Raw genomic sequence first — 15,112 nt, forward strand, 5'->3', positions numbered from 1 at the left:
CCGATGTGAGTAAGACCTTTAAACAGGTTAACATTCACAAGGCCGCAGGGCCAGACGGATTACAAGAACGCGTACTCAGAGCATGAGCTGACCAGCTGGCAAGTGTCTTCACTGACATTTTCAACCTCTCCCTGACCCAGTCTGTAATACCTACATGTTTCAAGCAGACAACCATAGTTCCTGTGTCCAAGAATGCCAAGGTAATCTGTCTAAATGACTATTGCCCCATAGCACACATCTGTAGCCATGAAAAATGCTTTGAAAGGCTGGGTATGGCTCACATCAACATCATCATCCCAGACACCCTGGACCCACTCCAATTCCCATACCACCCCAACAGATCCACAGATGACGCAATCTGTATTGAACTCCACACTGCCATTTCTCACTGGGACAAAAAGAACACCTACGTGAGAATGCTGTTCATTGACTACAGCTCAGTGTTCAACACAATAGTGCCCTTGAATCTCATCACTAAGCTAAGGTCACTGGGACTGAACACCTCCCTCTGCAACAGGATCCTGGACATCCTGACATGCCGCCCCCATGTGGTGAGGGTAGACAACACCACATCCGCCACGCTGACCCTGAACAAGGGGGCCCCTCTAGAGGTGCGTGCTTAGTCCCCTCCTGTACTCCCTGTTCACCCACGACTGCGTGGCCTCGTACGACTCCAACACCATCATTAAGTTTGCCGATGACACAACGTGGTAGGCCTGATCACCGATGACGATGAGGGAGGTCAGAGACGTGGCAGTGTGGTTCCAGGACAACAACCTCTCCAGCAATGTCAGTAAGACAAAGGAGCTGATTGTGTACTACAGGAAAAGCCGAGCACACCCCATTCACATCGACAGGGCCGTAGTGGAGTGTCCACAACACTAAGGATCTGTCATGGTCCAAACACACCAACAAAGTCGTGAAGAGGGCAGGACAACACCTCTTCCTCCCCAGGAGGCTGAAAAGACTTGGCATGGGCCCTTAGATCGTCAAAAAGTTCTACAGCTTCACCATCAAGAGCATTTTGATTGGCTACATCACAGCTTGGTATGGCAACTGCTTGGTGTCCGACCGCAATGCATTACAGAGAGTAGTACATATGTTACAGTACATCACTGTGCCGAGCTCCCTGCCATCCAGGACCTGTATACCAGGCGGTGTAAGAGAGGAAGGACCAAAAAAGTTCAAAGACGTACCTATGCACCACGTCTGGAACCAACAGGACCCTGAACAACTTCTACCCCCAAGCCATAAGACTTCTAAACAAGACCGCAAACAGCTAATCAAATGGCTTCCCGGACTTCCTGCATTGATCCTTTTTTTGCACTAACTCTATGCACACACACTGGACTCTAACCACACACTCAAACATACTGTACTTACACTGACACTCCAACATACACACACGCCCACATAACATTCACACACACACACACACACACACACACACACACACACACACACACACACACACACACACACACACACACACACACACACACACACACACACACACACACACACACACACAACACACACACACACACACCAAATACGCTGCTGCTAGTCACTTTACCCCTACCTATACTGATCAAAAATATAAACGCAGCATGGTCCCATGTTTCATGAGCTGAAATAAAATGTCTCTCAAATTTGGTGCAGAAATTTGTTTCCACCCGTTAGCAAGCATTTCTCCTTTGCAAAGATAATCCATACACCTGACAAGAAGCTGATTAAACAGCATGATCATTACACAGGCGCACCTTGTGCTGGGGACAACAAAAGGCCACTCTAAAATGTGCAGTTTTGCCACAGATGTGTCAAGTTTTGAAGGAGAGTGCAATTTGCATGCTGACTGCAGGAATGTCCACCAGAGCTGTTTCCAGAGAATTTTAAGTTTCTCTACCATAAGCTGCCTCCAATGTCATTTTAGAGAATTTGGCAGTACGACCAACCAGCCATACAACTGCAGACCAAGTGTAACCACGCCAGCCCGTGATCTCCACATCTGGCTTCTTCACCTGCAGGATTGTCTGAGACCAGCCACCCAAACAGCTGATGAAACTGAGGAGTATTTCTGTCTGTAATAAATCCTTTTCCGGGGTAAAACCCATTCTGATTGGTGGGTGGGCCTATGCCCTCCCAGTCCCCCGCATGGCTGTGCCCCTGCCCAGTTATGTGAAACCCATAGATTTGGGCCTAATGAATTTATTTCAATTGACTGATTTCCTTATATGAACTGTAACTCAGTAAAATCATTGAAATTGTTGCGTGTTGCGTTTATATTTTTGTTCAGTATATATGTATAGTGCAAAGCTACCTCAATTACCTCGTACCTCTGCACATCGACTCGGTATACAGCCATGTTATTTTCTCTTCCCTATATATAGCCATGTTATTTTTACACGTTATTTGTATTTGTTGTTCACTGTGCCACTATTTCTGTTAGTCTATACCTATTGTCTATGATGCATGTTACAAATAGAATGTGATTAGATTTTTTTATTTGATTTTGACATCTCATTGATTTTGCATGGCTGACGACATCTGCCATGTCTTTGATGTGTTTCGGGTCAATTTCACTGCTTTCAATAAATCAAATCAAATCAAATGTATTTGTCACATACACATGGTTAGCAGATGTTAATGTGAGTGTAGCGAAATGCTTGTGCTTCTAGTTCCGGCCATGCAGTAATATCTAACAAGCAATATAACCTAACAACAACTACCTTATACACACAAGTGTAAAGGAATGAATACAAATATGTACATAAAAATATATGAATGAGTGATGCCCGAACGGCATAGGCAAGATGCAGTAGATGGTATAGAGTACAGTATATACATATGAGATGAGTAATGTAGGGTATGAATACATTATATAAAGTGGCATTGTTTAAAGTGGCTAGTGATACATTACATCAAGATGGCAAGATGCAGTAGATGGTATAGAGTACAGTATATACATATGAGATGAGCAATGTAGGGTATGAAAACATTATATGAAGTGGCATTGTTTAAAGTGGCTAGTGATACATTTAATTACATCAAGATGGCAAGATGCAGTAGATGGTATAGCGTACAGTATATAAATATGAGATGAGTAATGTAGGGTATGTAAGCATTATATAAAGTGACTAGTGATACATTTATTACATCAATTTTTCCATTATTAAAGTGGCTAGAGTTGAGTCAGTATGTTGGCAGCAGCCACTCAATGTTAGTGATGGCTGTTTAACAGTCTGATGGCCTTGAGATAGAAGCTGTTTTTCAGTCTCTCGGTCCCCGCTTTGATGCACCTGTGCTGACCTCGCCTTCTGGATGATAGCGGGGTGGACAGGCAGTGGCTCGGGTGGTTGTTGTCCTTGATGATCTTTTTGGCCTTCCTGTGACATCGGGTGGTGTAGGTGTCCCGGAGGGCAGGTAGTTTGCACCCGGTGATGCGTTGTGCAGACCTCACTACCCTCTGAAGAGCATTACGGTTATGGGTGGAGCAGCTGCCGTACCAGGCGGTGATACAGCCTGACAGGATGCTCTCGATTGTGCATCTGTAAAAGTTTGTGAGTGTTTTTGGAGACAAGCCAAATTTCTTCAGCCTCCTGAGATTGAAGAGGCGCTGCTGCGCCTTCTTCACCACGCTGTCTGTGTGGGTGGACCATTTCAGTTTGTCCGTGATGTATACGCCGAGGAACTTAAAACTTTCCACCCTCTACACTACTGTCCCGTCAATGTAGATAGGGGGGTGCTCCCTCTGCTATTTCCTGAAGTCCACGATCATCTCCTTTGTTTTGTTGACATTGAGTGTGAGGTTATTTTCCTGACACCACACTCCGAGGGCCCTCACCTCCTCCCTGTAGGCCGTCTCGTCGTTGTTGGTAATCAAGCCTACCACTGTAGTGTCGTCTGCAAACTTGATGATTGAGTTGGAGGCGTGCATGGCCACAGTTGTGGGTGAACAGGGAGTACAAGAGGGGGCTGAGTATGCACACTTGTGGGGCCCCAGTGTTGAGGATCAGCGAAGTGGAGATGTTTCCTACCTTTACCACCTGGGGCGGCCCGTCAGGAAGTCCAGGACCCAGTTGCACAGGGTGGGGTCGAGACCCAGGGTCTCGAGCTTAATGACGAGTTTGGAGGGTACTATGGTGTTAAATGCTGAGCTGTAATCGATTAACAGCATTCTTACATAGGTATTCTTCTTGTCCAGATTGGTTAGGGCAGTGTGCAGTGTGATGGTGATTGCGTCGTCTGTGGACCTGTTGAGGCGGTAAGCAAATTGGAGTGGGTCTAGGGTGTCAGGTAGGGTGGAGGTGATATGGTCCTTGACTAGTCTCTCAAAGCACTTCATGATGACGGAAGCGAGTGCTACAGGGCGGTAGTCATTTAGCTCAGTTACCTTAGCTTTCTTGGGAACAGGAACAATGGTGGCCCTCTTGAAGCATATGGGAACAGCATACTGGGATAAGGATTGATTGAATATGTCTGTAAACACACCAGCCAGCTGGTCTGCGCATGCACTGAGGACGCGGCCGGGGATGCCGTCTGGGCCTGCAGCCTTGCAAGGGTTAACACGTTTAAATGTTTTACTCACGTTGGCTACTTCCATTTCAGTAAGTAGCATTTGGTATACTGTAACCTATTCATTTATGAGTGGTTATTGAGTACATGCAGTTGTATCATGCTTGTTAGCATGAGCTCATGACAATGCCTTTCAAGGTTTTTGGAAATGTGTTTGTTATAGTGATGATATGGCAATTTTTTGAGGACATTCTGGGAGCATTATGGTTATGTTTTGGGTACATTATGATGATGTTTTGGGGACACTATAGGAACATTATAGTAATGTTTTGTGGGACATTATAGGAACATTATGGGAACATTATGAGAATGTTGTGATGTTATGGGAACATTATGGTGATTTTATGGGAACATCAGTGACATTATGGTAATGTTATTGGAACATTATGGGGTCTTTATGGGGATGTTATAGTGATGTTATGGGTACATAATGAGAATATTATGCTAATGTTATGGAAACATTATGGGGATGTTGTGAGAACATTATGGGGATGTTGTGATGTTCTGGGACCATTGTGGGGATGGTATGGTGATATTAAGGGAATATTGTGGAGATATATTTATGGTGTGGTTTTTATATAAGCCTTTTTGGGCTTCCAACCTCACCTGCACACTGTTTTGTCTTTCACCCTTTTCTTTGGTGCAAATAAATAAAACCTAAACTGTTATGGGAACCTTACGTGGAAGTTGTGGGAACATTCTGGAAAAATTATGGGTATGTTATGGGACTATTATGCAGAAGTTGTGGAAACATTATGGGGATGTTAGGGTGATGTTATGGGGTAGGCTTTGGAGAGGTTATGGGGATGTTATGGGACATTTTTGGAGATGTTTTGGTGATGTTATGGGGCAGTCTTGCTATATTTAAAATATGTTGTTGAGGTCTGTATGATGATGCATTGTTGCTAAGTCTACCTTTACATGAAATATTCTACACTTTCTTTTAATGGGAGAAAAGTCCCGTATATGAGAGTCACACAAAGAAGAAACAAGGTAGAAAGAAAAACTTGGACTGGAACAGCTTCCATTACAGATCAGTCAACTTGAGAAACGTCATTAAAACAAAATGTATGTACTTCCCAGAACACTTAAATAGAAATGCTTGGGAGAAGGATGATGAGAGCTCAGAGTGGGAGCTGTCTGACAATTTGATTGTTCACATTATTTTATGACATAAGATGATTATTTGTGCTGAAAGTGAAGCAAAGAAATTGTATTTGGAGGCCTGCATTTCACAGTTGTCATATAGATGTCTTGATTGAGTGACTATACCTGCAGGTCAGGTTACGTAGCTATTAGCTATAGTAGCTATTTACAGTAGCACATATAGCATCTATTGTAGCAAGATCAAGGGTGTGGGGTTTCCACATCACCAATTCAATAACAAAACAGGAACCAGTAGCACAAATAGAATGCAAAGGGGAAGTTTATCAGGGATTTTCATACACGGGGAAAGAAGGGAGAATTCACCAATCACCATTCTCTTTGTCCGTTCTGTTTTCCAGGGGTAATCCTCACACTCAGGTCCTCAGCCAATCCGGTCCGGTACACAGGGTCCGGGTCCGGTACACAGTCCAACAGTCCAGGTCACAACGGGCAATCACACAGATTTTGCTCTCGTTTTTCTCACTCTACATACCTCTCTTGTCTCTCACCTCCTTTGCCCCTTTGTGCAGGCTGCTTCCTCCTTTATCCCCAAGCACTCCCTGGCTTAACGAGGGAGGGCAGGAAGTCCATATAAGGCTTGGGGGTGGAGCCAGCTACCTGCAAGATATCTCTCCTCAATTACCACTCCCCTCACCTCTCACTGCCGTCTGCCACACTATGTAGGCATAATAGTAGCCATGTAGCCGTAATAGTAAGTAATGTAGCCACCATTGTAGCTACAGTGCATTCAGAAATTATTCAGAACCCTTGACGTTTTCCACATTACAGCCTTATTTTAAAATGTATTAAATAAAAAAAACTCAATCTACACACAATACCCCATAATGACAAAGAAAAACTGTTTTTTTATTTTTGAAAATGTATTAACAACAAAAAACAGAAATACCTTATTTGCATAAGTTTTCAGACCCTTTGCAGCAGTATGAGATACGAAATTGATCTCAGTTGCATCCTGTTTCCATTGATCATCATTGAGATGTTTCTACAACTTGATTAGAGTCCAACTGTGGTAAATTCAATTGATTGGACATGACTTGGAAAGACACACACCTGTCTACATAAGGTTCCACGGTTGACAGTGCATGTCAGAGCAAAAAAAACAAGCCATGAGTTCGAAGGAATTATCCGTAGAGCTCCGAGGCAGGATTGTGTCAAGGCACAGATCTGGGGAAGGGTAACAAAGAATTCTGCAGAATTGAAGGTCCCCATGAAATGAAAGAAGTTTGGAACCACCAAGACTCTTCCTAGAGCTGGCTGCCTGGCCAAACTGAGCAATCGGGGGAGAAGGGCCTTGGTCAGGGAGGTGACCAAGAACCCGAAGGTCACTCTCACAGAGCTCCAGAGTTCCTCTGTGGAGAAGGAAGAACCTTCCAGAAGGACAACCATCTCTGCAGCACTCCACCAATCAGGCGTTTATGATAGAGTAGCCAGACGAAAGCCACTTCTCAGTAAAAGGTACATGACAGCCTGCTTGGAGTTTGCCAAAAGGCACCTAAAGAACTCTCAGACCATGAGAAACAAGATTCTCTGTCTGATGAAACCAAGATTGAACTCTTTGGCCTGAATGCCAAGAGTCACCTCTGGGGGAGACCTTGCACCATCCCTACGGTGAAGCATGGTGGTGGCAGCATCATGCTGTGGGGATGTTCATCAGCAGTACGGACTGGGAGACTAGTCAGGATCGAGGGAAAGATGAATGTAGCAAAGTCCAGAGAGATCCTTGATGAAAACCTGCTCCAGAGTGCTCAGGACTTCAGACTAGGCCAAAGGTTCACCTTCCAACAGGACAATGACCCTAAGCACATAGCCAAGACAATGCAAGAGTGGCTTCAGCACAAGTCTCTGAATGTTCTTGAGAGGTCCAGCCAGAGCCAGGACATCACTGGAGAGACCTGAAAATAGCTATGCAGCAATCCTCCCCATCCAACCTGACAGAGCTTAAGAGGATTTGCAGAGAAAAATGAGAGAAACTCCCCAAATACAGGTGTGCCAAGCTTGTAGCGTCATACCCAAGAAGACTCGAGGGTGTAATTGCTGCCAAAGGTGCTTCAATAAAGTACTGAGTAAAGGGTCTGAATAGTTATGTAAATGTGATATTTCACAAATCTATTTTTGCTTTGTCATTATGGGATATTGTGTGTAGATTGATGAGGAAATAAAATAATTTCATCAATTTTAGAATGAGGCTGTAACGTATCAAAATGTGGAAAAAGTCAAGGGGTCTGAATATTTCCGAATGCACTGTATTTTTTTTATTTCACCTTTATTTAACCAGGTAGGCCAGTTGAGAACAAGTTCTCATTTACAACTGCGACCTGGCCAAGATAAACCAAAGCAGTGCGACAAAAACAACAACACAGAGTTACACATGGGATAAACAAACGTACTGTCAAAAACACAATAGAGAAATCTGTATACAGTGTGTGCAAATGAAGTAATGAGGTAAGGCAATAAATGGGCCATAGTGGCGAAGTAATTACAATTTAGCAATTAACACTGGAGTGATAGATGTGCAGATGAGGATGTGCAAGTAGACATACTGGTGTGCAAAAGAGCAGGAAAACAAAAACAATTATGGGGATGAGGTAGGTAGTTGGTTGGATGGGCGATTTACAGATGGGATGTGTACAGCTGCAGCGATCGGTAAGCTGCTCTGACAGCTGATGCTTAAAGTTAGTTAGGGAGATGTAAGTCTCCAACTTCAGTGATTTTTGCAATTCGTTCCAGTCATTGGCAGCAGAGAACTGGAAGAAAAGGCGGCCAAAGGAGGTATTGGCTTTGGGGATGACCAGTGAAATATACCTGCTGGAGCGCGCGCTATGGGTGGATGTTGCTATGGTGACCAGTGAGCTGAGATAAGGCAGATCTTTACCTAGCAAAGACTTATAGAGGACCTGGAGTCAGTGGGTTTGGCGTCGAATATGTAGCGAGGACCAGCCAACGAGAGCATACAGGTCGCAGTGGTGGGTAGTATATGGAGCTTTGGTGACAAAATGGATGGCACTGTGATATACTGCGTCCAATTTGCTGAGTAGGGTGTTGGAGGTTATTTTGTAAATGACATCGCCGAAGTCAAGGATCGGTAGGATAGTCAGTTTTACGAGGGTATGTTGGCAGCATGAGTGAAGGAGGCTTTGTTGCGAAATAGGAAGCTGATTCTAGATTTAATTTTGGATTGGAGATGCTTAATGTGAGTCTGGAAGGAGAGACTACAGTCTAGCCAGACACCTAGGTATTTACAGTTGTCCACATATTGTAAGTCATATTCTAAGTCAGTATGTAGCTATAATAGGAGCTACTTAGCCATAATAGAGATCAGGAATATACAGTTGAAGTTGGAAGTTTACATACACTTAGGTTGGAGTCATTCAAACTCGTTTTCAACCACTTCACAAATTCTTTGTTAAAAAATTATAGTTTGGGAAAGTCGGTTAGGACATCTACTTCGTGCATGACACAAGTAATTTTCCCAACAATTGTTTACAGACACATTATTTCACTTATAACTCACTGTATCACAATTCCAGTGGGTCAGGAGTTTACATACACGAAGTTGACTGTGCCTTTAAACAGCTTGGAAAATTCCAGAAAATGATGTCATGGCTTTAGAAGCTTCTGATAGGCTAATTGACATCATTTGAGTCAATTGGTGTAACTGTGGATGTATTTCAAGGCCTACCTTCTAACTCAGTGCCTCTTTGTTTGACATCATGGCAAAATCAAGAGAAATCAGCCAAGACCTCAGAAAAAAATGGTAGACCTCCACAAGTCTGGTTCATCCTTGGGAGCAATTTCCAAACGCCTGAAGGTACCATGTTCATCTGTACAAACAATAGTATGCAAGTATAAACACCATGGGACCACTCAGCCGTCATACCACTCAGGAAGATGAACGTACTTTGGTGCGGAAAGTGCAAATCAATCCCAGAACAACAGCAAAGGACCTTGTGAAGATGCTGGAGGAAACATGCACAAAAGTAACTATATCCACAGTAAAACGCGTCCTATATCGACATAACCTGAAAGGCTGCACAGCAAGGAAGAAGCCACTGCTCCAAAACCGCCATAACAAAAGCCAGACTACGGTTTGCAACTGCACATGGGAACAAAGAACGTACTTTTTGGAGAAATGTCCTCTGGTCTGATGAAACAAAAATAGAACTGTTTGTCCATAAAGACCATCGTTATGTTTGGAGGAAAAATGGGGAGGCTTGCAAGCTGAAGAGCACCATCCCAACCGTGAAGCACGGGGGTGGCAGCATCATGTTGTGGGGGTGCTTTGCTGCAGGAGGGACTGGTGCACTTCACAAAATAGGTGACATCATGAGGCAGGACAATTATGTTGATATATTGAAGCAACATCTCAAGACATCAGTCAGGAAGTTAAAGCTTGGTCACAAATGGGTCTTCTAAACAGACAATGACATCAAGCATACTTCCAAAGTTGTTGCAAAATGTCTTAGGCCCATGGTTACGGATTTAGGGTTGTACCTGGTTGGTTCCTTGATAATTTGTGTGAGCTTGAGGGCATTTAGCTTAGATTGTAGGACGGCCAGGGCGTTAAGCATGTCCCAGTTTAGGTCACCTAACAGTACGAACTCTGAAGATAGATGGGGGATGATCAATTCACATATATGGTGTCCAGGGCACAGCTGGGGGCCGAGGGGGGTCTATAACAAGCAGAAACGATGAGACACTTGTTTCTGGAAAGGTGGATTTTTAAAAGTAGAAGCTCAAATTGTTTGGGCACAGACCTGGATAGTATGACAGAACTCTGCAGGCTATCTCTGCAGTAGATTGCAACATTGCCCCCTTTGGCAGTTCTATCTTGTCGGAAAATGTTATAGTTAGGGATGGAAAGCCAGGATTCAGACACGGCTAGGACATCCGGGTTGGCGGAGTGTGCTAAAGCAGTGAATAGAACAAACTTGGGGAGGAGGCTTCTAATGTTAACATGCATGAAACCAATGCTTTTACGGTTACAGAAGTCAACAAATGAGAGCGCCTGGGGAATGGGAGTGATACTGGGGGCTGCTGGGCCTGGGTTAACTTCTACATCACCAGAGGAACAAAGGAGGAGTAGTACAAGGGTACGGCTAAAGACTAAAATAACTGGTTGTCTAGTGCGTTCGGAACAGAGAGTAAAAGAAGCAGGTTTCTGGGCGCGGAAGAATAGATTCAAGGCATAATGTACAGACAAGGGTATGGTAGGATGTGAGTACAGTGGAGGTAAGCCTAGGCATTGAGTGACGATGAGGTAGGTGCAGTCACTGCATGTGTGGGGGTGGAACATAAGGGCTAGCTAAGGCATATTGAGCAGGGCTGGAGGCTCTACAGTGAAATAAGGCAAAAATTACTAACCAAAACAGCAATAGACAAGGCATATTGACATTAGGGAGAGGCATGTGTAGCCGAGTGATCATAGGGCCCTGTAAGTAGCTAGGCGAGCTGGAGGCACGGCGATTCAGACAACTAGCAGGCCGGGGCTAGCAGCAGGCTAGCAGATGGGCCTCATGGGGACGTCGCAACAAGAGTCTGTTGAAACTCCCTCGGACAGTTACGTCGGCAGACCAGTCGTGATGGATCAGCAGGGCTCTGTTTCGGCAGCAAAGGGTCCCTGCCAATTGGCAGAAGAGGTATTGAAGCCCAGGAATTATCTGATGGAATTCTTTGACTAGCCTGGAGAAGGGCCTAGCTCCAGGCTAGCTCCAGGCTAACGGTGGTTGCTTCGGGACAGAAACCCCCTCAGACGGTTACGTTGGTAGACCAGTCGTGATGGATCGGCGAGGCTCCGTTTCGGCAGCAAAGGGTCCAGGCCAATTGGCAAAAGAGGTAATTGAAGCCCAGGGATTGCTTGATGGAATCTCTTCAGCTAGCTGGCAGATGGGCCTAGAAAGAGGCTAGCTCCAGGCTAACTACTAACTAGTAGCTAGTTAGCTGGCTAGCTTCAGAAGTGGGTTCCGGTTCAAAAGTGTAAAAATAGAAAGATCCATACCACATTGGGTGAGGCGGGTTGCAGGAGAGTAAGTTCAGCCCGTAGATGGAAAATGAGATAAAAAATTAAGTAATTATACCAATATATATGAAATATATACAAAGAAAAACTATATATACAAGGGACGGGACAAGACAATCAAAACAGACATCCCCACTGCTACGCGATCTTGGTTGACAGTGAAGAGGCGACTTTGGGATGCTGGCCTTTGTCGGGCCAATGTCTGTGTTCTTTTGCCCATCTTAATCTTAATCTTTTTATTGGCCAGTTTTGATATATGGATTTTCTTTCCAACTCTGCCTAGAAGACCAGCATCCCGGAGTCGCCTCTTCACTGTTGACGTTGAGACTGCTGTTTTGCGGGTACTATTTAATGAAGCTGCCAGTTGAGGACTAGTGAATTTAGCCCACATAATTATACCTACGGAGGTGCTGTTTCTATGAAGGAACTTTGAATGTCTTTGAACTTCAGAGAGTTGGCTTAACTAACGTTTGACTGGAGCTAGCCCTTGATCATGACTCTCAGTTCCATTACATTACACATAATGCTGCCTAGAGTTTTCAAGAGCTAGAGCAGAGCTAGCTAACAAGCTTGTGTGTGCAGAGCAGCACCAGAATTAAAATAAAAACACATCTTTACTTTTTGTAGTTAATCCAATGTGAAAGTGATAACTATAGTATCCTTAACTATAATTGAAAAAGTTAATCCATTGTTCTCTAATTAAAAATCTCTCTCCCTAATTTCTGAATCACACCTATAACGTCAGTAGCTGCAGTAGACTATGCATGCTTTGGAGGGAGGGGGAGGGGGAGGGGCAGGTAGCCTACACACACACACACACACACACACGCACTCCTAAAGATTTTCATCTGGCAGGCAGGCAGACAAAAGAATACGTTTCTTAGTGACAGTGAAGGCTTTGCATAGGCACTCTGTTGCGTTTTTTTGTGGGACTGGAAAAAACTGCTCGGAACATGAAAAAGAGCGTTATTAACCAGTTCATATGCTTTTAAAATAACGGTTCTGTTGGGGAAAAGTATAGATCACTTTCCTTCTCAGTTCTGGTTCTGTTCCTTGAAAAATGTATTTCTTTTCCAGTTTTTGGTTCTGTTTCCTGAACCGTTTCAAACCCGTGCTCTAAATGTAAAACTGCTCTTGTGGGTCATGCACCTGTCCTGAGGCCAGTGGTTTCAGGCCATGGTGTGGTTAGTGAAGGTTGTTCTTTCGATTTGGGCCTGCTATGTGAACTCTGCCTGTGTTTACAGACTGAGAGAAATGGCTTAAATCTTCTGCCGTCAACCCTGAGTGACGGGTGACCTAGGAGCTGCTCGTCTGACAGTGAGACGGATTACAAGTGAGCACAACGCCAACAACCTCTGGCCTGCTGTGGGGCAACAGATGACAGGAGAGGAGGGCAAGAGGTGCAGAGAAAACACTGGGCCTGCATTCATCCTCCCATCCTTTTTATTTATCTCTGTATGCTCTTAGACAGCTTAGGCCTAATGTACAGAAGAGCGGTTGAAAAGCAAAACTTCATCTTTCTGTTTTTCATCAATCTAATCATAGACATATAATCATCAAGCATAAATAATTTGCTACAAAGGATATATTGTTATGAATAATTTCTTAAAAATCCATATATACAGTCGGAAGTTTAAATACACTTAGGTTGGAGTCATTAAAACTCGTTTTTCAACCACTCCACAAATTTCTTGAAAACAAATTATAGTTCTGGCCAGTCGGTTAGGACATCTATTTCGTGCATGACACAAGTAATTTTCCCAACAATTGTTTACAGACAGATTATTTCACTTATAATTCACTGTATCACAATTCCAGGGGGTCAGAAGTTTACATACACTAAGTTGACTATGCCTTTAAACAGCTTGGAAAATTCCAGAAAATTATGTCATGGCTTTAGAAGCTTCTGATAGGCTAATTGACATCATTTGAGTCAATTGGAGGTGTACCTGTGGATGTATTTTAAGGCCTACCTTCAAACGCAGTGCCTCTTTGCTTGACATCATGGGAAAATCAAAAGAAATCAGCCAAGACCTCAGAAAAAATTGTAGTCCTCCACAAGTCTGGTTCATCCTTGGGAGCAATTTCCAAACGCCTGAAGGTACCACATTCATCTGTACAAACAATGCACATGCTTTGCTGCAGGAGGGACTGGTGCACTTCACAAATGAGATGATAAATTATGTGGATATATTGAAGCAACATCTCAAGACATCAGTCAGGAAGTTAAAGCGTGGTGGCAAATGGGCATTCCAAATGGACAATGACCCCAAGCATACTTCCAAAGTTGTGGCAAAATGGCTTAAGGACAACAAAGTCAAGGTATTGGAGTGGACATCACAAAGCGCTGACCTCAATCCTATAGAAAATGTTTGGGCAGAACTGAAAAAGTGTGTGCAAGCAAGGAGGCCTACAAACCTGACTCAGTTACAGCAGCTCTGTCAGGAGGAATACTAATCAGGTGTATGTAAACTTCTCACCCACTGGGAATGTGAGGAAAGAAATAAAAACGGAAATTAAATCATTCTCTCTACTATTATTCTGACATTTCACATTCCTAAATTAAAGTGGTGATCCTAACTGACCTAAGACAGGGAATTTTTACTATGATTAAATGTCAGGAATTGTGAAGAACTGAATTTAAATGTATTTGGTGTATGTAAACTTCCGACTTCAACTGTAGGCCTTATAAAGGGTTTATAAAGGCTTCATTAATGCCTTGAAAATTATATTTAGTTTAATGCTTTTGACCAAATACCATACAGACAATATAGCTACATTCAGAGTTGGTTTCGCACCCACACTGTCTTCCATCAAACAACCACATTTGATTTGACTGAACACAGACATTGTTGCAGATGTAAGCTCTATTTACATCTAAACCATGTATTTACCGAGGCAGAATCCTCCCTCTCTCCCCACACATCTTTACAAGTGTATTAAAGTCATCTGATAAGCATAGGTGTCACCCTCATCTCTGGCGCCCAGCCATTAGTGTTTGGTCTGTGAGTCCGAAGTTGCTTCGGAGGCACAAGCAGCCAGTCGGCAGGAATTAGAGAGGCGTCCGTGATTGTGCTGACATCTGCAAGGGGGCTAGGCTGCAGATTAGGCTCCAATAAAAATGTGTGATTTGTTGTGTTCATATTTGGGACATGTCAGCTTCAATTTGAGCCAGCATGGTGCCTTGAGGCAGGCTGGGTGACACATTTGAAGGATGCACTGATGAACTGCTGGCAATCAAGTGTTCGTTTTCTCCTCCAGTAAATGATGGCAATGAAAATGTTGGTCATGCATTCCTACGCTGAAATTCGTCCACATTTCTCTGTGGCAAACTCATCCTGTTTAAAAAGAAAC

This window comes from Salmo salar, chromosome ssa15 (genome assembly GCF_905237065.1).
Source record: "Salmo salar chromosome ssa15, Ssal_v3.1, whole genome shotgun sequence".
Classification (NCBI taxonomy): domain Eukaryota; kingdom Metazoa; phylum Chordata; class Actinopteri; order Salmoniformes; family Salmonidae; genus Salmo; species Salmo salar.